General features: G+C 40.9%; 1 protein-coding gene across 13 annotated transcripts in view; it reads right to left on the bottom strand.

Moving 5' to 3' along the window:
- The window catches only part of ARVCF (ARVCF delta catenin family member), a 466,295-nt gene that overhangs the window by 276,991 nt on the left and 166,127 nt on the right, over positions 1–23,177 (bottom strand). For 11 of the 13 annotated variants that reach the window (XM_030583068.1, XM_030583067.1, XM_030583069.1 and 8 more), the window contains exons 5-6: positions 1,044–1,104; positions 378–465 (exon numbers count right to left, since the gene is read on the bottom strand). The gene's annotated coding sequence lies outside the window, so the exon portion shown is untranslated. The remainder of the gene's footprint in view (positions 1–377; positions 466–1,043; positions 1,105–23,177) is intronic. The other 2 variants (XM_030583063.1, XM_030583070.1) reach the window with 1 other exon arrangement.

Genomic DNA, 23,177 nt, shown 5'->3' with positions numbered 1-23,177 from the left:
GTGGAATCAAGGAAGAACAAGCTGGTAAGGAATGTTCTTGCCTAGGGCTTAAATTTCATCATCTCCCCTGGCTCAGTTACTACAGAGCTTCTGCACCAAAAATTGAAATTATAGTCTATTTTGTTTGTCTCACAGATCTTGGATTCTCACCTTCACTAGAACCTCCCCTTCCTCCTCTCATCCACTTTTACAGGGCTGCCCTGGTAACAGATTTAGGGTCTTTAATTGTGTAAGAACTAATGAATTTTAAAAAGAAACAAAAAGAGAATTAAACTTAAAACTAAAAAAGGTCATCATGAATTAAAAGCCTTAAATGGTATAAAAGCAGAAAATTATACAAGAGGAACACAGTTTAATCAAATGCAGAAATGAAATACCTTTTGTATTGTCCCCTTCTTGTAGTTGCTTTAAAAGAAAAGTTCTCCCTTGGTATTAAGGCCAGGGAATATCTGATGATAACTGTATCTGTCAGAAAAAGAAAGATTTATTATTCTATGCCAGGAGAGGGAACAACTATGTTTACATAATGAATGAAATTTATGTAGTAAAAACCTTTCAATTTTCAGCCTCCTTGATTCTCCCTGCTTTTGTGCACAAATGTGAAATGGTGCTTCTGAATTACAGGGGAGGGCAGGAAGCACAGGGGAGGCACAGGAGGGAATGTTGCCTCAAAAGTCAGTTTCCCCCAACCCTGGACTCCATGGAGTCTAAGCTCAGTAGAAGGGATATACTTGGGGAAGTAGGTAGTCAAGCTCCATTCAGTTCTCTTACAACATACGATAAATTGCTGTAGAATAAGTCTGTTGTGATGTAGGCTGTTGTCCCCTATCCTGGGGTGGAAACATCAGAAGATTTCAGGAGCACCTGGCACAATGATTCCTGCAGGAACCAGACTGTCAAGTGCCTAATGGAGCCAGGTGGCAGGATATTGGCTAGGAGCCTCCAAGAAGATAGATATCCCTTTCTTCTGGAGGATCTCTGAGATTCATTGACTTGGGAACGTGAAAATGTAGGTTTCACAATGGTGGGAAACAAACACCAACCTCCTCAAAACATGAGCGTTCTAACTTGGTTTTTCTACTCCATTAGATGAGTTGTTCCCACCTCGGAGAAAACAGCCCACTTAAAAACCATGTATCAATATCAGCAGCTTTGAAAATATCTTTTATAGACAGTACAAGCCTAACAGTGTTTTTCATGGCTGTGGTTAAACATTCCTGCTGTCCTGTAAAGGACGTGACTATGACTCCATTGCACTGTAATGAAAGATTCTTTTCTTCCTATCTGAACTGAAAACATTAATATCTGACTATATTGTTTGGAAATTCTAGTTTGTGCAAAACTCAGACACAGATCAAAAAGGCCATGTATCATTTTAATTTCAGGAAAAATTTACCTTGGTTCAGTATCCCAATTCTAAGAAAGCTAATCTAGAACCAGTATGGAGGCAAGCAGCTACTCCAATAGTGCATCAGTTCTTCAGCTACTCAATTTACACACAGGTGGAAGAAAGAATCCCAAAAAAGGATGGAGTGGAGGGTCTCAGTGCTTTCTGATTAAACGTTGTACAGTAATTATTCATTTGTAGGGCAGTAACATCACGTGGCCCCCAACAGAAAGAAACTCATTCTTCTCAATGGGGAAAGGGCTGGGCTTTGAATGTTGATTTTAGACAAGCTTTAACCTCTCTCCTTTTGTTTGAACTTAAGTAGTATTTATTTTATAACTAGACAATGCCCAGGAATTTCAGATGTAAACAAGTAACTCACAGCAAGCCTCCTTGAGAACTGCATCTCCATTCTCCTTCCCTGCTTCTTCAGCCAAGTGCACTCAGACTAGACAACTCCCCAGACCACCCTTCCTTGATTTCTCACATTCTACAGCCTGTCCTCAATATCAGATACACACATATGCTCCTTATAGTTCCATTCTATAGCCACCTCCTTAGCTTTACACCCTGGCTGCAATCTGAAGGGAGGGAAGGTAGGTAAGTCAATTAAGGCCTGGTCTACACTACACAGTTAGGTCGATGCAAAGCAGCTATGCCGATTTAATAAAACCATCTTCTCCAGCAGCGTAGAGTCAGAGTGAATGTAGTTTGGTCAACAGTGCAAGTGTTGACACTGGTTACTTATGTTGACCATTATTGGGCTCCAGCAGCTGTCCCACAATGCTATACACCAACTGCTCTGAGATCAGGTAGACCCTACTTATGGCTCTGTGAACTTTTGAAAATCCTTTTCCTGATTTCCCAGCTTGGCGAGCACACCTAGCAGCTCTCCATTGTTGTTTATAGCCACCCAGCTGACCGTGCGGGTTATATGCTCCAGATGTGCTCCTGCCAGATACTGGATCTCCTGGGCCTGTGGAGAGAAGAGGCTGTGTAGGCACAGCTCTGAACCAGCCGTAGAAAGGTGGACATCTAAGAGCAGATTGCTTGGGGGTTGAAGGAGAAAAGCTATGACAGGAACCGGCAGCAGAGCTGCATGAAAGCAAAGGAGCTGCAGCAGATATACCAGAAGGCCATGGAAGCCAACAACTGATCTGGTGCCGAAACACAGACCTGCTGCTTTTACAAATAGCTGCATGCCGCCCTCAATGGAGACTAAAGTACCATCCCCAACAGCACCATGGATACTTTCAAGGAGCCCAAGTCACTGTCTCCTACTGTGAACAGCAAGGAGGAGGAGGTGGACAAAGAAGAGGAGTATGGGGAACAGACGACCATGAAATCCAGCTGTGCAGCAAGCTAGGACCTGTTTTTGACTCCCCCACAGTTCAGCCAATCCCATCAGTCTAGCCCAGATGAGCCAGATGCAGAGGAAGGACCTCTTGTAAGTATGCAGTTTACTTTGAAATTACAGGGATGGCACCCACAAAGCAGGAGGACAAGTCTTTTGATGCACTCATTTTTATTTGTGATAGAAGAGGTAGAGGAACAACCAAGAGAGGCAGAGTTGCTACCTGCTTTTCATTTCCCTCTACAGTTGGGCAGTGGGGGCCATACAGAGCAGTTTCCTTATGTGCACCAGGAGGTCCCAAGAATCCTCCGTAGAGATCTCAATGAAACATTCATGGATGTACTCTGCAATCCTCTGCCAAAGGTTTCCAAGGATGGCTGCCTTCTTCCTTCTGTTGCAGTAGGACGCTTTTCCAAGCCACTCAGTGATTATGTCAGCAGGCACCACTGCAGTACACAGGCTAGCAGCATACAGGCTATGCGGCATTGGGATACCAGCAGCAGCTATGCGCTGTCTCTTACCCTCAGGATTGAGGTATCAGCTAAAATCACCACCATCTGTGAAGAACAGTGACCTTCCCCTGTACAAGTAGAATCATGCAACTGAACTATTCCCTCCTCATTTCCCCAACCCCTGGAGGACCACACTGGCGCTGTGACTGGTGCCGTGCTCAATCAATCCCAAGAAGTGAGCATGTAGGTTACAACTTTTGGGGAGCCAGGGGAGTGAGTTCAGCATCCTAAGTTTTTATTTCTGTTGTTAATACACTGACAATGGTACCTCTGTGCGTTGTATCTGCAGCTGCAGCCATTACAGCTTTCATGGTCCCCTCCACACACACCCACAATGCCTGAGCCAGATGAGGAGAAGGAAAAAGAGGACTCAGGATGGCATGTTTCAGGAGATCCTGCAAGCCAGTGCTGCATCAAAGAATGAGCACAGGGCCTGGAGGATCACCCTTGCAGACAGCCTGGAGAAGGATATGGTGGAGAGGAGAAAGAAGCAGGAAAAGAAGAGGGACATGCAGCAGAACAGAGGGCAGAGATGCTGTAGACTCTGGTGGACTTGCAGGTTAAACAATCCCATGCTCGCCTCCATCTGCAGCCCATAAAGGACTCAATATCGGGACCTCCGTATACCCCTCTCAACATACCACGTGACATCAGGGGTCGGTGCACTACTCCTACTACTGAATCTGGGGGGGACATTAAAGACAATTATAGCTTCACATACACTGACCTGTGAAAGCCACGGTTGGTGTGGGTATACCTGAAATCAATGTTCTTTCCCCTTCATAAGTTCTGTTCCCTTAATTTATATATTTATACATTTTATTACATTTTAAATTATTATTTTTAATTGCCTGGTTTGTGTTACAGAATAAAATCTATTTTTTTTAACAAAATTCATCTTTATTAGTTCACAGCATATGCTGGCTGGTGCTGAGCAGGTCTGACAGCACCTGATAACCTGTTACTGCACTGTGTCACACAACTCATATCATCATTCACAAACAATATTTATAGGCGCATTGACAATGTTATATTCTACATATACAGCAATCAGAAGATTCATATTGGATCACAAAAGAGCAAGGCCAGGTTCAGCACACTACTGCAACACACACAACGCTGGCTCACTATTAAAATGGTCTTTCAAAGTCTCCCTGAACAGCATAACTCCTCACTGAGCTCTTCTAACAGCCCTTGTATCTTGCTGTTCAAATTCAGCAGACTGCTGCTCCACCTCTGCAGAAACTTTTTCCCCTTTGCTTCACAGATATTATGCAGGACACAGCACACAGCTATAAGAATTGGGATATTTTTCTCCCTAAGGTCCAACCTTATAAGTAAACCATGCCAGTGACCCTTCAAACAACCAAAGCATATTCAATTATCTTTCTGCACCTGCTGAGCCTATAGTTGAAGCGCTCCTCAGTGCTGTCAAGGGTGGCTGGTGTATGACTTCCTGAGCCATGGAAGGAAGGAGGTAGGCTAAGTTGCCCAGGATCACTATTGGCAGTTCAACATTCCCAGTGGTAATCCACCCATCGGAAAAGAAAGTCCTTACTTGCAGCTTTCTGAACAAGCCTGAGTTGTTAAAGATGCATGGGTCATGCACTTCTCTGACCAGCCCACAGTGATGTCAGTAAAGCATCAGCACTTGCATTACCACAGACAAGTAACCCTTTCTGTTGACGTACTTGTCTCGAGGTGATCTGATGCCAAAATAGGGATGTGTGTGCCATCTATCACCCAACTGCAGTTTGGGAACCTGATTGCTGCAAAATCACCCAGTATGTCCTGCACACGACTGAGAGTCACAGTTCTGCATAGCAGGAGGTGACTAATGGCTCTGCACACTTAAATGGTAACGACCCCTGTGGTGGATTTCCTGACTTCAAATTGATTCCTGACTAACTGGCAGCAATCTGGTGTCGCAAATTTCCACACTGCAATTGTCACTCACTCTCAACTGTCAATGAAGCTCTCATTTTGGTGGCCCTGCGCTGGAGGGCTGGGGCAAGTTCAGCACACGCATTCAGGAATGTGGTCTTGTGCATCCGAAAGTTCTGCAGCTCCTGCTCATCATCCCAAACCTTATTACGATGCGATGCCACCAGTCAGTGTTTTCTTGGGTCCAGAACCAGCACTCCACCACCTCCAGCTGCTCTGTGAATCTCACCAACAACCTTGAATTGTTTCCCACAGCAATCTAGCCTCCAAGGTATTGTCATGTTCCTGTGGCTCCTCTTGCGGCTCTGTAAATCCTGCAGGATCATGTGCCCTGTGCTAGCAATGCTCATGATAATTGCACAGAGCTGAATAGCTCTATGCTTCTGTCAGAGATGACGGACACTGAGGAGGACACGCAGGTTTCTGGGATTTTGAAAAGAAGGTGCAAAAATTATGGGATACAGGTGAAATTATGGGATGGAGAACACTGCATTATGGGAAGTTGGCCTCATGCTCCCAGTCACCTCTGATTGACTTGTTTCGGTCCCATCAGGCATTGCAAAAACTTCCCAAAAGTCCCTGCGCTGGCCAGTGGCCAGTTGCACAGCGGAATACCTACCCATGGTGCACTGCACTTTGCATCAATATAAGTGCTCCTGGTGAGCACATACACCTCCAACACAAGGAGCCAAGTATGTGCATGCACAACGATGTACTAACTGTGGCGGTTGTATGCTAAAGTAACTTAGGTCAACATAACTTTGTAGTGTAGATATGGCCTAAGTTATCTTCATCTGAAAAATCTTGAATCCTATAATGCTGGATGTAACCAAGTAAAGATCAAAGAAAATTAAAATGATGCCTTCCATTGAATTAGTTGGTTTATTACAGTCTACTCTCAATTTTTTAAACAGGAAGCCAAGTCATGGTTTGTCTTCAGTGTAACCTATAGCAGCACAAATAACTGAGTTAACAGATTGCTTATTTCCCTTCCCTCGCCTTTTTCCTTTTTTTGGTTGCTAGATGGGTCAACAGGAAGAAAGATATAGTGGTTTGGGCACAAGCCTAGGCCTTGGGAGAACAGGGTTCCCATCCTAGCTCCACCACGGCCTGCATCACTTAGGGAACTGAGGCACAGAGAGGCTATGTCTACACTGCAATAAGACACCCAGAATTGGCTTATGTCAGCTGACTCATGCTCAAGAGTCTGAGCCTAACTGTCCACACTGCAATTTTATAGCCCCATGAGCCTGAGTCAGCTGACACAGGCCAGCCACTGGTGTTTTATTGTGGCGCAGACACACCTAGAGATAATAGCACTTCCCTATTTCGTAGGTGTATTCAATCGCTACATACATTAAAGATTGTGAGGCATTCAGATACTATGGCAAGGGGGGAGCATATCAGTATCTAAAAAAGAAAAACTTCTAGTCATCATCAAATTTTTATACAGTCTGCAATGTTCTGCATTTTTTTAAAAGAAGACAATTTATGTTGTTTTAAATACAAGTCAAGTTAATTGTTATGGTTTCTTTAAGCATAAATGTAGGCCTATGAATCTGATAATTAGGTATGGTAAAGACAGGTTTTACAGGGAAAGCAAGTATCCAAATGTCCTTCACTGCTGAAATACTTACACACTACATCTCTTAATAGTGTTAGATTCAGAGTAACAATATATTATATTTTAGTGTAGTAATAAGTAATGTGGCACCAGTATAGCAATAGTAATGATATCCAAAGTAGATATTGCTGTGCTATTGGCTGGCTCCCTGCTTCCTATCCCATCTTTGGGAGATGGGACATAAGTAGAAAAGAGGAGGTTTCTGATAATTCAAAGGTAAAATTTAATGACATATATTGGCAACTAAAGTAATAAATAATCTCAGTTCCCTGGCTGCGTAAGATGTCCAGCAATCCAATTGTCTCCTTTGCAAGAATCTTCTTTCAAAAGTCTCTGTGTTATTTCCACTCCCAGAGAAATTGAGCTCTCTGATCCTGGAATCAGTTTTGAGAGAAGTCTGACTGGCGTTCAATCTCACTTACACTACTCTCTGTTCTGTTCTCCATCATTTAGTTATTTCTCCTCTGCTTACTCTACAGTCCATAGCCTCTGCTGAATAACAATTTAGCTGATAAAATATTCACTCCAACCTAACATAGCATTCACTTTAGTGGGAACTTGATCAAGCCCTAGAGGAGGAAGTGGAAAAAGCAAGAAATGTCTAAAGTAAGAGAAAAGCATGGATTCAAGATGACAAGAGACACGGGTGCCCTGCATAACACCCAAAGAGTTGAGAGATTTTTCTTTGGGCCCATCTATCTCACAGAATAATATTAATATAGGGAGTTTACTCTATCATGGGTCAGAATTAGACATATGGACAGATCAAGTGTAGGGAAGGCCAAATTGCCATTGCATGTGCTGCACCCATCCTGTGGATAAACAGAGGACATCAGTCGCCAGGACTCCCAGTCTGGCAGTTTAAAAATCAAACCATACTGAGGCCTATTGTGGGATCCCTCATATTCTATTATGCTGGCTGCAACAGCACATGGCTTCTTTTGGGAAAGGCATTTCCTCACTTCCCATCCACTAGACTGAAAATGTAGCTAGTTGTGCCTACAGAACACCTGTAACACCAGTGACTTCAGAGGAGTTCCTTGTCATTTACACTGCTGTAATGTGAGGGGAGAAATCACTGCCAGCCTGGAGCTTGTTGATGTTCATTATAGCTTGGAGTCCTTTTTCAATTCTTGGCTGCTGTCCATTTTAATGTGTGTGTGCCCGCGCACACACGCACACCCCGCAGCTCAGAGCATATGACACTTAATAAAACAGAATCTGTACTTCATTATCAAAATGCTATACTTAAAATCGGCAATAATATCAAATATCTTACAGCACTCAGATAAGAAAGGTGGAGAAAAATGTGTAATGACTTTTCTAATTGCTTGTTCTCTCTCACTCGTAACTAATTACCACAGTCACGTTACAAGATTCTTAGGTTTTTTACATTCTCTCAACCACAAACATCTACAGTATTAAAAAAAAAAAAAAGAAATTAGAGACAATTAAACCATCCTTGTGACAACTAATGCAAATAAATATTTTCAGACAGAAGAAACTACGAGGACATTAAAATGCCTCGAATTGCAGAAAGGATGGGCAAATAAACATGTATGCATTAAGAACTTCTTGTCACCTTCAATGCTCTGTCCCAGCCTAGACCTCTGCCTTCATCTCCTCCTACAACTCCTTACTTTGTCCATGCTTGTTCCCCATCTCCTGTATATGGTTGCATTTATATTAAAATATCAATAAAACAAGGAAGAACAACCATAAGGCCTATAATACAGCCAAACGTGTGGGTAGCGTGGCCTCAGATGCAGGCTACAGCTGAAGAACATACGAAATGGTAGCAAGAAGCCAGATCTCTCTATTTAAAGGTACAATATACTGAAAATAAGTCACAACAGACACAAACTATGTATACTACACCACACAGATTATAAATTGTAATACCTCACACATTCATATAATGCCTTTCATCCAGAAGAGGCAGACTTCAAGTTGCCTGATTTGCTAATACTTGTTTAATTACTGTTAAGAATTAATTAAAAAAAACATGTATTTTGTGCAACTCATGATTTTGAACTCCCTTGCAAATTTCTACTCGGTTAATTATAACATAGAGAAGGTCATCATAAATTCAATCAACTGATATAAACCTGGGCAAAGAATAGACAGAAAGCAGGGGCAACACACCTAGAAGATTACAGGAAACCTTAATAGTGCTTCATTCACCAGGTAAAAGTACCTGCTTGATAGATATCCACACTTTCCAAAATAGATGTTAAGGGTGAGAGCTGTTATTACCAGTAAATTGTATATAAATATTACATAAGAAGAGAACAAAAGCACATCAGCACGTATATATGCCATAAACAAGAACCATGGCTTTTTAAAATGTCAGGACTTAAAATGCACAGCGGCCTATAAAATGTCACCCAAGTCGTTACAAGATGGCAGTGATGTAAATCATGTATTAAGGAAATGCCATCCAAATTAAGATTGGAAAACAAAATGCACCTATTTTCTAATGTGTATTCATACAGTAATTTGCTGAAACAGTATTTTTTAGTTTAGCATATTTCTACCTTCAAGGAAAATTAAAAAGCCATCTATAACTACAAAAGCCAACACAAAGCAACGTTTCACTTTAACTTAATATGACACCAGCAAGAAAATTTAAACTAATCCTAGGCACTAAAGAAATTGTCAAAAAAATCGTGCATTTGTATTAAGAAGCCAAAACATTTTTGTGCTTTTTAATACTAGATCAGGACAACTTCTTCCCAACATGGAACAGAAAGCTACTCTACAACTGACAATTTCTGAATATTTTCATATCTAAAAGGCAACATTTCCAAGTTTTGTTTTCCAAACTGCCATACAGATTAGCAACTGTACACAACTTTGAGATTTGCAAAATCCACTGAGTAGCCATAATTTATAAATTTCAAACTATTTAATGCTAATATACAATAATCTTTCTGTGAAGAAACTGCTGAAGGCTGAGATTACCATCTTTGGAAGGTTACTGATTACAAACAGAAGACATCTAGAAATTGAAAAGCAAATAGATCTTTCATGCATCATGTCCATGAGACATAGTAATGTTTTAATAACCAAGTTCAAATAATTATATATACAAACAAAACTGTGTAAACAAAATTCCTAAATAAATCTTGAGGGAGGCAATTAAACTATACTTTAATATCTTTTCTAAGAAAATGTAATTTAAATTTTACAACCTAATATGCACAAGGGTTCATCAGGCCAATTAAATTAAAATGTAACATCTGATCACCTTTTATGCAAATTTTTAAAATAAGTTTAATTATACTATATGCTAATATTAAGTTTCATTTAATTTAGTTGATGAATTACCCAATTTTGATGCCCAGTAAATATACCCCAATCCAGAAATATAATTCTTTATGGTATAAACAGATCCTTCTATAGAGGTGTGCAAAAAATGTATTACATTTTCTGGAAGGATCACTTTTCACTCTCATTTAAATTATAATCAAATTATAACCAAAGACCTGTTGTTATTTCAGTGGGAGTTTTGCCTCAGTAAGAATTGCAGGATCAGGCCTCTAATGATTACTTAGCAAGTTCAGGCCAACAACACTGAACATCAGCAGCATTCATACATGGAATTCTTTTTCTCTTTACCAAAAGACGTGTAAATAGGGGTTTCTCAGTGTGTATGAGCGACATTCTGAATTCCTGCCCAGCTCACAAGTAGGCCAGCCTTGCACAGCATGGATGTCAGCCTGGAGTGTGTAGCCCATAAAGGGAACATACACTTCTTGAGGGGATTTTGGCTACTGGACCTGAGTAGTTAAGGACCCAAAGGTACTGGAGGGACTTCAAAAGTCATGGGGCAAAGCAACCAAAATGGGCTAAATCTGAGTGGCAATGCAATCCTGTGCACCAGGAGGCAACATGATTCACGCACATCTGGACTGGCCACCCTTCCATCATGACAGTCACCCCTCTATTGTAACAAAGGTGTGGCCAAGCCAAATTTGAGTGAGTGGCATTGCAACCTGGTGCCTTTGGGTCATAGCACTGCTCAAATTTGGCCCACTCGCCCCTCCCTCTGGCCAGCAGGTAAGGGGTTCCATTGTTATGCCACCCAGTTTTATTGAGGTGCCCAGAGGAGAGCCCAGGCTCCTGTCTCCCACCCCATCTCATTGTGCCCATCACGGGATTATGTTCTCAAAAGCATTATGGGAATGTCCTCATTTAAAAAGGAAATGGGCAAATGCTCTTTACCCTCACCCCCCCCCCCAATATATCTCCCTATCCCTCTGTTCCATCCCAAACCCAGCTCCCACCACAGCACAGACATTCCCATGGAGACTGCTCCCAGGCAAGCAGGGCATGCACTGTAGTACTCTGAGCTAACTTCAAAAAAGGTTGTATCTTGGTTTGAAAGAATATTAAGATCTATCAGACTCCCACACCCTCTCTGTACTCCAGCGAACCCCTGCCCTGAGCTTCCCCTTCCTCCAGCAAGCCAAGATCCCCTCTTTACACAGCTATTATACTCCAGTAACCACAGGCCTCCCCTCCAAATGCTAATGCACCTACTCCAACCCTTCATACCTTTGAAGATTCCACTGCAGAACTTAGTAGTTCTAGCTGACTTTTTGCTAGGCCATGCCCATCGTGCTCAGCACACATTGAGCCGTAAAGGAGAACCAATGCGTAATGGACAGATACGAGGAGGGCAACAAGGCATCCTTGAGAGGTTGTAATGGGGAAACAGTGTAGGTTCATTCAGGGAACTATTAAGTCTGTGCTTGTATAAGCACACCCATTCCTAATCCAGTGTTTTTTATCTGAAATGAACTACTCATATGCCAAAATGTTATTATAGAAACATCACCATGTGGAAGTTTTAATAAGTAACAACTTCCAAACAAATTAAAAAATATACTTGCCAAGAACATGCAGCACTGAAAATCATTCCTCTTGAATATGCTCTCCAGAGAATGTCACATTCAATAAGATTTTGTCATGAACAGTTAGTCAATTAATGAGATGAATTTAACCACTTGTGAGAGACCTGAGTATAAATGTTTAATTTTATCTTATTTTAACAGCTTACATATTTCTTTGCTCTTTTCAACAAAACATCATTTAAAACAGCTTGCTCAGATCTCAACACAAATATAACACTAGGGCCATAAATTTAAATGTCAATATAAGAATTATTGTAACTTTGTATAATAGAAATAACAAGTCATGAAGTAGATATATGATTCATGGTGCTCTGCAATAAAACCAATCATTTACTAAAAGAATAATAATTCTAGCAACTTTTCATCTTCAAGATAGACACACCAATACACTGTCTCATAAGTGAGAGAAACAGAGTTGCTTTACATTATCAAACTCAATTTGAAAAGTTTCTGCTGATGATCAAATACCACTTTAAAAACATTGTTTTAAATTCACTGTGGAAACTGCACAGCTTCTCAATTACCCCAGTAGTATCCACTCATCCCCCCAGCAGGAAAACCCTGCTTTTTTCCATGGCCAGTTGATCTCCTGGTGAGCAAAGGGCTTTTAACTCCACCCCTACTCAGCTCTTCAGCCAATCCAGAAGCCCAATTGACGTTTAGGGGAGGGAAGTGGCTTCAGAGCCTGTCTCCCTAAATCAGGGTTATTGCCTATGCACGCTGACAGTACCAAGTGCAGGACAGATAGGGAATGAGAAGGAGAGAAAACTAGAGCAGAAAGAACCAAATAAAAATGTCAGAAGTGGACGTAGGAGGGAGTGAAAAGGAAAGAAAAAGTTGTTTAGTTTTAGGGTGGATGTCCAAGTTCACCACTGACTGCAGGAGGCAAAGCTCCACTGATTCCAGCAGTGAATTCTGCCCACCAGTGTATTTGAGTTTCTTGCAATTAACAAACCAATTCACTGTAATTTAATTAAATTGGTAACCAAATGGAATCATGGTGGCCATTTCAAAATGTTTTGATAAGGAATAGTAAGATTTCTCCTAGAGAAAAAGGGATATGTAATATATTTGTGTCACCAACTATTCAAATAATTGCTTTGAAAGATTTACTGTATAAGTAAAGACAAAAAGTAGGAAGAGGCTTCAGATATCTCCCCCAGAAGACAGATTTCTCAAAGCAATCTGGATTTTTCAATAATAAACTGTAAAAAGGAAATCTTTGCAACAATTTTAATTTACAAAGAAAACTGTGATTTCCAATCCATTCCTTATTGTATTCTTACAACCAGATTAGCTGCTATAAAACCATACAATGCTGTAACAATTTCATTATAATTACAATAACTAGAAGCACTCTACAGTCAACATTGTCAGATGTTTCTGTGTTTATCTGACATCCTTCTAGAATTTTAATTATGCTGTACTGGCTGCCAGTGGCTAACATCTACCAGCTTAGCAATTAAGCTGGCAAGGTCTCAGCTCTGAACAAAAGGCAGCTACTAGTTATTTTATTTGGCTGGATTTCTTCTTGCTTAAAGTATGTACTAAAAATATCAAGTTCTTTTTTTCCATAGACAAAAGGAAGAAAGGACTCCACAAATTATCTTGGGGGTATGTGTGTGAACATTTGACAATTAACAGCATTTTATGAGTTAAATTTAAAAAGCCTGTCTTATCTTAAGAACTGTATTCTGTTTCAAAGTTACATTAGGACTAAGTAATATTATTAATAATTATAGTCTACAACAGCATTAATTACTGTTACAATAGTACCTAACAGCCCCAATTAACTTAGCTCCCCCCGCCCCATGCAATACATCTTACAAAAACATATTAAAGAGGCGGTCCCTACCTTCCCATTGTTTTCTAAACAGACAAGAGACAAAGGGTAGGAGAAAGGAATGCAACATAGAAGCAGAGTATGGAAAATTATGCAGAGAGATTAGGAAGGTTGCTGAAGGTCAAAGAGAGGCATAAATTTAACCCAGATTTTCCAATTCACAACGCTGCCTTAATCACAAAACTATCCCTTTCTCTCTTATAAAAAGTGAACAAGGCCTCAGCCTCATTGCCACCTCTTATAGTTATCTATGTCAAGCAGCATTTTTTAGCACAATTCAAGAAAACAGGAAATTAACAGTTACAAAGCTGTTATCAAGGCAGTGGAATCCAGCTCACTTTTTCAAAGGTCAACTGGCCTATGTTTAGTGCCAAGAGTGAGTGACTGTGTGTATGTGGGGGGACAATGGTCAAATCAACATGAGCATCTCCATGGAGGAGAACAAGGAGTGCTGTGCTTGTCACAAGGAACTTTATAGAAACATGTCCCAGTTGGAACAATTGCAAACATGCCAGAAGTAACAAACACCTATAAATCCAAAGACAGTATTGATAACTGTGAGTTGGATCATTTCAAGTGCCCTTTCCAAACTCCCCGTAAAGTGTTGCCTGATCAATCATCTTACTATCAGGGGAGGATATTCTGCCACTGAATTCTGGGCAGATAAACGTTGCAAGCATGTGAATGTTGTCATCCAAGGAACTGAAAGAGATAACACTAGTTTCATTTATTTAACACTATATATTTACTGACATTTACTGGAAAGGTGATGTGACGTTCACATGAAGGGACGCAAGAGGCAAATTCTACCTTGGACTTCTTCAGTCATACGCACAGAGCAGCATTATATTAGCACAGATTAAAATCACTAATATAAACGGTCCCACAGAGAAAGGTGAAAATTAAAGATGAAATGCTGTAGCACTCTACACTGAAAAACAACTGCCAGAAAAAGGAGTTCTAAATATCATCCAGCCACTAAGCTCTATGAATATAAAAGAAATGGCTAGATGGATACATAAGGAAAGAAGAAATGAATCATTTATAGTTGCTATATATCAAAGTTTACTAGCCCTTACTGACAAACTAAACCACATACACAACAAAAGAAAGCTTACTAAAAGAGAATACACGAAACATATTTGTGTTCCAAGTCCAGAACGTGTGTAAGCAATATGTTTAATTTCTAATATGATCAAACTGCTGGGCAGTTACTGTAGGCTACTTCAAGGGAAGCTATCACATAAAGATATTTGGCATAGCTTCGTTCAACTACTTTTTATAACAGAAAGAGTTACTAAAATGGATCAGGATATATTAGTTCCCAGGTATGCAAATATCCAGATCTTAAAGAAATAAAATATGGAATCACTGAAAATATTATGTTGATTGGACTGTTAAAATATATTATCTACTGAAAAAAATACATAAACATTTCTGGTTTTCTAACGCAGGGGTTCTCAACCTTTTTTCTTTCTGAGGCTTCCCCACTCCATGCTATAAAAACTCCACAGCCCAGCTGTGCCACAACAATTATTTTTCTGCATATAAAAGCCAGGGCTGGTGTTAGGGGGTAGCAAGGAAGGCAATTGCCTGGGGCCTCACACCAAAGGGGGCAACACAAAGCTAAGTTGCTCAGACTTTAGCTTCAGTCCCAGGTGATGGGGCTTGGGGCCCCGGGCTGCAGTCCCACATGGCGGGGCTTTGGCTTTCTGCCTGGGCCCTAGTGAGTCTAACACCAGCCATGCTTGGTGCACCTCCTGAAATCTGCTCGTGGTCCCCCAGGGGTCCCTGGACCCCTGGATGAGAACCACTGTTCTAACAGATTCTCGGGTTAGGAAGGGCCGGTGCAAGGATGTTTCGCGCCCTAGGTGAAACTTCTACCTTGCGCCCCGCCTCCCCACAGCAGCTCCCCCCCTCTGCCCTGAGGCGCCTCCCTTGCGGCAGCTCCCCCCCCCCCGGCAGCTCCACTGCCCCAGCCCACCCCTGGCCCACCTCCTCCTCGAGCACGCCCTGGCTGGTTCACTTCTCCCACCTCCCAGGCTTGTGGAGCCAATCAGCTTAGGTTCCGCAAGCCTGGGAGGTGGGAGAAGTGAAGCAGCTATGGCGTGCTTGGGGAGGAGGTGGGGCAGGGGTGAGCTGAGGCAGGGAGTTCCCCTTGTGAGCCCCCCACCCACTTGCTGCAGGCAGCCCTCCACACGTTCCCCTGCCCCAACTCCCTCTGCCTAAATGCTGGCGGTGACCGGGGCGACCGAAGATCTGGCCGCCACAGTCGCTGCCAAAGAAAATGGCGCCCCCCAAATCCCAGTGCCCTAGGTGACTGCCTAGGTCGCCTAAATGGTTGCACCGGCCCTGGGGTTAGGAAGTTCAGTAGCTAAAGAATTATGCACATTTGTTGGGTTAAACAACAAAAGGAGTTCTAACCATTCATTTAAAAGGTCAAAGCAATATTACTATCTGTACCATATGTGTACGGAAGCAGGAATCTGAATACCTTGAAACAAACGTAAGCAGCGGCATTTGCTAAATTATCTCATCTACGCATTGTATTATTCATTCTGTAATAAAACTCAAAGGAAATTCACACTAAAATCAAATTACAGAAACACCACTACTCCACTTGGGCAGTGCCAGTAGATAAGCAAAGCACACATCAGCATACACTATATTCAATGGGTGAAAAACAGGTCATCCTTATCCTACCTGTAGTACCTTGTCAAATGTATAAGCTGAAATTTTTTTTTAAAGGACACAGCCTGAAGTCTGGCTTATGTTAGTATTGTAAGTCAATGGCAAAGCTGAAATAAAACCCATTCCTCCTGATGCCCAGTACAGTGCCCTATCTATTGCACCATATTTCTTCCTTTCCCTTGATGGTGGATGTTATCTGATATTCATTATCTAGTTTATCTTTACAGATGTAGGAAATTTATTACATTCTTGTTGCAGATATTTTTAAACTATTTTCATAGGATCTACAAGGTTCTGTGTTCATTTGCTGGGCCAGCTATGGGAGAATAAAATAACATATTCTTAGAGCAGTGCTAACAATAATTAACCTTATTAAAGTCAAGGGTTTGTTGATTTCTTAAAAAAAAAATTAGGAGGAAAATCTGTCTGCCAAATTGACAGAACTGATAAGGAAAGAATGTGTTCCAGGTTCTGAGAGTATACAAAGAACAAGAGTAAAAAAACAGAGTTATTAGAATACTTGACAGTTCTCCTTTAACTATCAAATCACAGATCACAGGAAAATTAGCAATTATAGCAAACTGACTGTAGCTACCTTCAATGACAGCCTGATCTCACTCTGTCCTTAACATTGCATTTTATTAACACTGGAGGCATGAACAAGAGATCAAAGACTTTTGAGAGACCAACCTAACATCCAAGTAAATATCCAGATGCTAATACTGAAAAGTGCAGCACATGCCAGAAAACCTAGCATATGAAACTTACTGATACAAATTCATCTTTTGAGTGGGAAGAACACAATAAAACTGGCAAGGAATGAGCCTAGGGGATCCACGCTTTCATTCATTTCAACAGAAGCAGCAATGCCAAGTGAGAATTGGCAATATATGCCTATGCCAATGTGCATTTGGAACTAAAGGTGAAAATAGTGTAAGTAAGAGCCTGAATCATTGTATTTATCCCTTTGAGTATATTTCTGTTGTGTGGCTGTTACAAGAACTTGCCTAGAAAGCGTATAACAAGGTTTGAAATAAGTAATTGAAACTAGAGAACTTCTGAGGATATCACTTAGGTACCTGATTCAGCTACTATGGAGACCACAGCTAGAAAAGAATACACAAGCAGGAAAAATAGCCAAGTGGACGGCTATGGCAAGATGCAGCTGATGCCATCCTACTCCACAACTCTGATAGGAAAGAAAAGAGGTGATTGCATAAGAAAGATCAATCGGAAAATAATTCTTAGAAAAATCCACACCCTAACACATGAGTTCTTCAAAGATGGCTAGGGTTCTAGAAAACCATTAATTTCAATACAAACCAAGCATTCAAATCACATAGTTTTTTAAAAATCTCAGCCTACAATTACTAGGAACACTTCCTTCATACCAGTGAGAGCTGGGCATGTGGATGAAGAATAGCATCTGGCACTTGGGGAGGAGGAGTACACAGAAAGAGTGTTAATATTGCACATGCTCCCATGGCATAATGACCATATTTCTAATGATGAGCCAGTTTCTGCAATGCTTGATATTTTTTAAACTTCCTAGTTTAAAATAACATATAGACATAGAAGAAGTTTGTTTTCAAGAAGGTGCATGGGTTTTAAGCCACATGATAGTTATCACCTAGAATTCTGTTCGATTCCTGCTAAGTGCTCATATAACGACAAAAATCCTGTTTGTCTTAATTATACAAGCAGTAACAGAGACTGAGAAAGGAGTACTGGCTCAAGTGAGGTAAGCAGGATTCAGCCTATTGTCTAGGAAGGCTATAGCTTACTCATTTCTGGAAGCATAGTCCACATTTTAATGCACACACACTGAGCTGGCAATGACCCCGCCAGCTGTCTATAGAGACTATTTCATCTAAGCATTTACACCACATTCATCACCATAGTTCCTAAGACTGGTTGTGATCCTGGCAGGATTAATATGTATGGAGTTAAAGAAGGTCTGAACAAATACATGTTAGCACAGCTTGAAGATTATATGTGTTCATCAGTCTTGAGGTCATTGACCTTACCTGCTGGCCCAGTATTTAGTACCATCAATACATACATACTAGCTCTTTCCTTTTGTCCCCCTAATAAAATAAAAAGTTGAAACACAGGTCGAAATAACAAACAAAGACATGGGATTTGTTTGAAACTGTGGACACATCATGCTGCACTGCTGATCTGTCTGCTCTGATCTCAGAGGCAAGCAGAATATTGAGATTTACAAGAGCCTTGCTGTCTAAGCACACTGCTCATTACATTTCAAACCCACTCCTTGCTCACAAGAATGCAGCAGGTAAAACGGAGGCCAGTGCGAATTGAGTGCCCACAAACCAGAAACAGAAGTGGCAGATCTAATTTTAGTTCTGCCAGCCCTGACAGCGTCCTTTTAACAAGCATCAAGTGTGATAAAACTGATGAATAGGTCTAACTGTCAAAAGTATAGAAGCAATAATTCTGCTGCACAGATTTGATTTGCCTCTTAAATATTTATAACCTTCAAATTTAAGATACAATATGTGGCTGCACATCTGTTCTTTTAATCTGAATGAACACCCATTATTATAAACAGGTAAGCAACTTCAAGTAATAGTGTATAGTTTCATGACTGTGGGGGAACTTTGCAAGCAGGTTTAAAATATCTCTAGCAACTTCATCATTAGAAGACTCCATCAAGCTATTAATGTGCAGATGCAACTTAATGCAACTCTCTCACTACTCCTACCTGTTACTGTCCATTTTTTGTGACATCACAGGTGACCTGCAGTGAAGGAATTATGAGTCCAGAGATATTGGACTGAAACCTCAACCTGACAGGAAGATGCTGATTAAAATGGGGAAAATGTCTTCATGCAAATAGCTTGGAAGTCAGGGAGATAATAAATAATAATTTTTACTTACAGCCAAGATGATGTCACAGGCTTTAGGTGCTTTACAAGTTTTAAATATAGAAAATAAAATGGATACTATGTGTACAATATATAATGATAACATAACAGTCCTGCAAAATTGACATGAAACTTTACCTCCCGAGGCACAAAATCTACCCGCCTGCATTTTACCGTGATGACTGATGGTAATGCGAAAACTAATGATATTTTACTTGCCTATCAAAAAAAATTTAAATCACCTTAAGTGAGTGGGCACACAGAATTTTGCATGGCTGCAATATATTGGACTGCCCATACAATGCCACAGCGCTAATATTTACCCATCACTTGCTGGAGGAGTCTCTGCAGCTTGAGGTCTTCAAACCACAATTTGAGGACTTCAGTAACTCAGACATAGGTTAGGGATTTGTTATTGAAGTGGATGGGTGAGATTCTCTGGCCTGCATTGTGCAGGAGGTCAGACTAGATGATCATAATGGTCCCTTCTGACCTTAAAGTCTATGAGTCTATAAATCAAGCTGCCATAATCTCTAATCCTCAACTCTCTCCCTTCTTCAAAGGACCAATGGGGGAAAAAGTAGATGGGCTTTGCACTATGCCTGGAAGAAATGAGGAAAACAAGTCACTGAAAACATGTTTATACCAGCTGGCTCTGTAAGTATAAGTATGTGACCATTCAACAGATTTTTGATAATTCTGAATAAATTTTGGCAGTATCCTTTAAGCATGCATTAGGGTTTCCACTCTAAATATCTATTTTCTGTAATTGAGAGGTATGGCATAAATTCCCTTATAGCTGGTACATGCACCATAGTTAAGAATACAATTTAATCACGGAGGTCACATGGATTCCGTGACATTACTAGACCTCTATGACTTTTTTGGCTTCAGCTGTCAGTGGCTGCAGCGGGGGCCGGAGCAGTGTGCCCCCACTAAATGGTTTTGGCTGGGGCTGTGCCTCGGCGGGGGCAAGTGAGGCAATTTGCCCCAGGCTCCGGGCCCTGCAGGAGCCCCCAAGAGAATATAGTATTCTATAGTATTGCAACTTTTTTTTATGGAAGGGGCCCCCAAAATTGCTTTGCCCCAGGCCCCCTGAATCCTCTGGGTTGCCCTGGCTGTGCCCCTCCCCTCCTCCCACCCATGGCTGCGGCCAGGGCTGGAGGTAGGGCTGTGTATCTCCACCCCATGGCTTCAGACAGGGACGGGGCTGTGTGCTCCTTCCTGCGTGTGGCAGTGGGACTCCAGCTGTCATTCCTCCTCCCCTCCCACATCCCTGTTATTTTTAGTAAAAGTCTCAGACAGGTCACAGGCTCATGCGAATTTTTGTTTATTGCCCGCAACCTGTCTGAGACTTCTAATAAAAATAAATGCAACAAAATCTTAACCACAGTTATTACAATATCATTGACATTTGGAACCAAACACTGTTGTCTTCCCCCAATTCTTACCTAGACAGAAGTCCCGCTGAAGCCAATGGGAAATTTACCTGTCCAAGGACGGCATGCATTGGCTCTGAATGTGAATTCAAAGAAAATTCACCCAAAGCACTATGACTTATACCAATAAGAGGATGGAAATTCCAAGATAGGGATCAAAATTCTAATACAAAGGCCACAGTGGGCCCTATCTTAATATTACTCTACTGCGCTCCACTGTGTTAAAGTATTAGAGATTTGATCCTTAACTGTGAATTTCAATCCTTTTGTTGGTTGGGATCAGAACTTTAACATTCCTTTAATGCAGGTATTTCTTTTTAAATGTGAATTAATATTTCATAGTGAGCCTTTGAGATAAAAGGTTCAGTAGGAAGGCTTTTACTGGTTCATCTGCCAATCATGGGGGATCCAATGTTCAGCAAATGAAACTCATCCAACTGTCATGGAAATCCAGAGCCATTCCAAAGAGTCAAGAATTAAACTACAACTTGGCTTCCTGGGAACAAAGGTTTTATTGGTGCAATTTATTGAAACTGTCAAGTTTGCATAAATTAAGCTGAATGGAATCACAGTAATGGCCCTGTTGCTTGAAGCAGTGCTCTGCCAAGATTTTAAAAGGATTTAATACATGAATGTCTCTAAAGAGAATAAGCATTATTTTGATATTCTTAACCTCTTAGGTCCCAGGCTATGCTTTCAATTTCATAATAAACTCATACTTTTGTCAGTTTCTGTTCAAAGTACCAGGCCTTTCCTTAGACAAAAATAGTGCTGTAGCTTAAATGTAGTTTACAAAGCTCATTCAGACTTCACACATTGTATAATTACGCATCTGCATGAAGATTGTTTAGAAAGTAAGAAATGGATTATCCCTCAACATTTGCTAGGTAAGACAATCAGGAATTTGCTATCCAAAACAGGCGGTTTTTTGCCTAACAATCAAATTTGCTGGATCATGATTGGCTCCTCTCCACCTCACACCTTGCTGAAAAAAACTATGGGCACATAAATGTTGAGCACAAAACTGTTTCTTGGTCTACTAGCCATGACCTGACTAGGATACTAGACTTTTTGCAGTAACTCCATGAAGGGATTATGTGGGACCTACTACATGAGAAATGTTTTAGAGATTTGCTATGTTTTTTAAACTGCTCCATGGGTAAAGTTGCTGCAGAGTTTTCCGTAAGCCAAATTATAGCAGTAGAACTACAGTACGGCAGAACAGTCATTTGCCGTCTGCGTTCTCCAGCTTCTATGCAAAGAGCTAGGGCACTCAGAATGCTGGGAGAGCAATTCAGTCCCCAGGCAGCTCTGAATCTCCTTCTGAGTCCCTCCTCCATCCAACACTTCCTGGGACTGGCCATCAAACCACCTCACTCATCCCCTCAGGGCACTCTGCACAGGCTCCGTTTCCGGGGGCTCACAAGTGAACATTTTTATTTGTAATCTGGATATGACTGAGGCACCATAAACATGAAACTCCAAATTTCTTCTTAAACCATCACTTTTCAGAGATAGCTGTACTTGAGTCCATGCTTGTGAATCATTCTGAGGTGAAGAATACAATAGAATTAGAAGTAGTATTAGTTCATAAATGTCCAAGTGTGATATCCTCCCCTCGACAAAGTGAAAATGATTACAAGAGCAGATAAAATGTTTTTGTAGGGCAGATTGTAGCACAATAGTAAATAGCACCTACAGTTCTATCTTTATTTAACTGCAAGTGTGAAATAGGATAAAAGTGTGAAGTAGGATAAAAATAATGTAGTTCACCACTTCTGAAGTCTGTCACCAATCATTTCACACCTGGGCCAAAAAGCAAACATAGCTTGTAAAGACAACTGGCATTTTGCTAGCATTCCAAACTGATAACTCAAGAGGACAATCAACTTGCTGAATTCTTTGTCGAAGCCCCCCCTCTCCCCCACATAGGTTGCTATCAGAAAGGCAGGTACTAAAAGGCAAGTTTAAAATACTTAATTTGAAAATATCATGTGATATGGCACATGAGATACACTCCACACTTGGGAGAGTGAAAGGACATTTATGATTCCATCCATGTGGGAGAACCTAACAAGTGAATTTTTAGATGATAGATAGATAGATAGATAGATAGATAGATAGATAGATAGATAGATAGATAGATAGATAGATAGATAGATAGATAGATAGATAGATAGAATACAACATTTTGCATTCAGAGCTTTTTCCATCCAAATATCTCAACACATTTTACAAAGGTGAGAAAGTCATCATCCCCGTTTACGACAGAAAACGGATGCATAGAAAGGTTAAGTGACTCGCCTCAAGGTCACGTCTATAGGAAAGCTGGAACTAAAATGATTTTGTGATCTTCACTTCCAGGCTGCAACTCTGCATCACACTGAATGAATAGTATGATCCCTAACTTTTGTATTGAAAAAGCATATTTATATGCAAAGGATTCCTAAGGCAGGGAGCATGAACATAAGGGAGGTCATGTAGTTCAGTGTATTGAATGCTGGACTGTAGGTCAAAGGATCTGGGTTCTGTTCCTAGTTCTGACCTGCTGTGTAACATTGGGCAAATTACTGCAC

This window comes from Gopherus evgoodei, chromosome 13 (assembly GCF_007399415.2).
Source record: "Gopherus evgoodei ecotype Sinaloan lineage chromosome 13, rGopEvg1_v1.p, whole genome shotgun sequence".
NCBI lineage: Eukaryota > Metazoa > Chordata > Testudines > Testudinidae > Gopherus > Gopherus evgoodei.
This window is presented reverse-complemented; position numbering and strand designations above follow the sequence as displayed.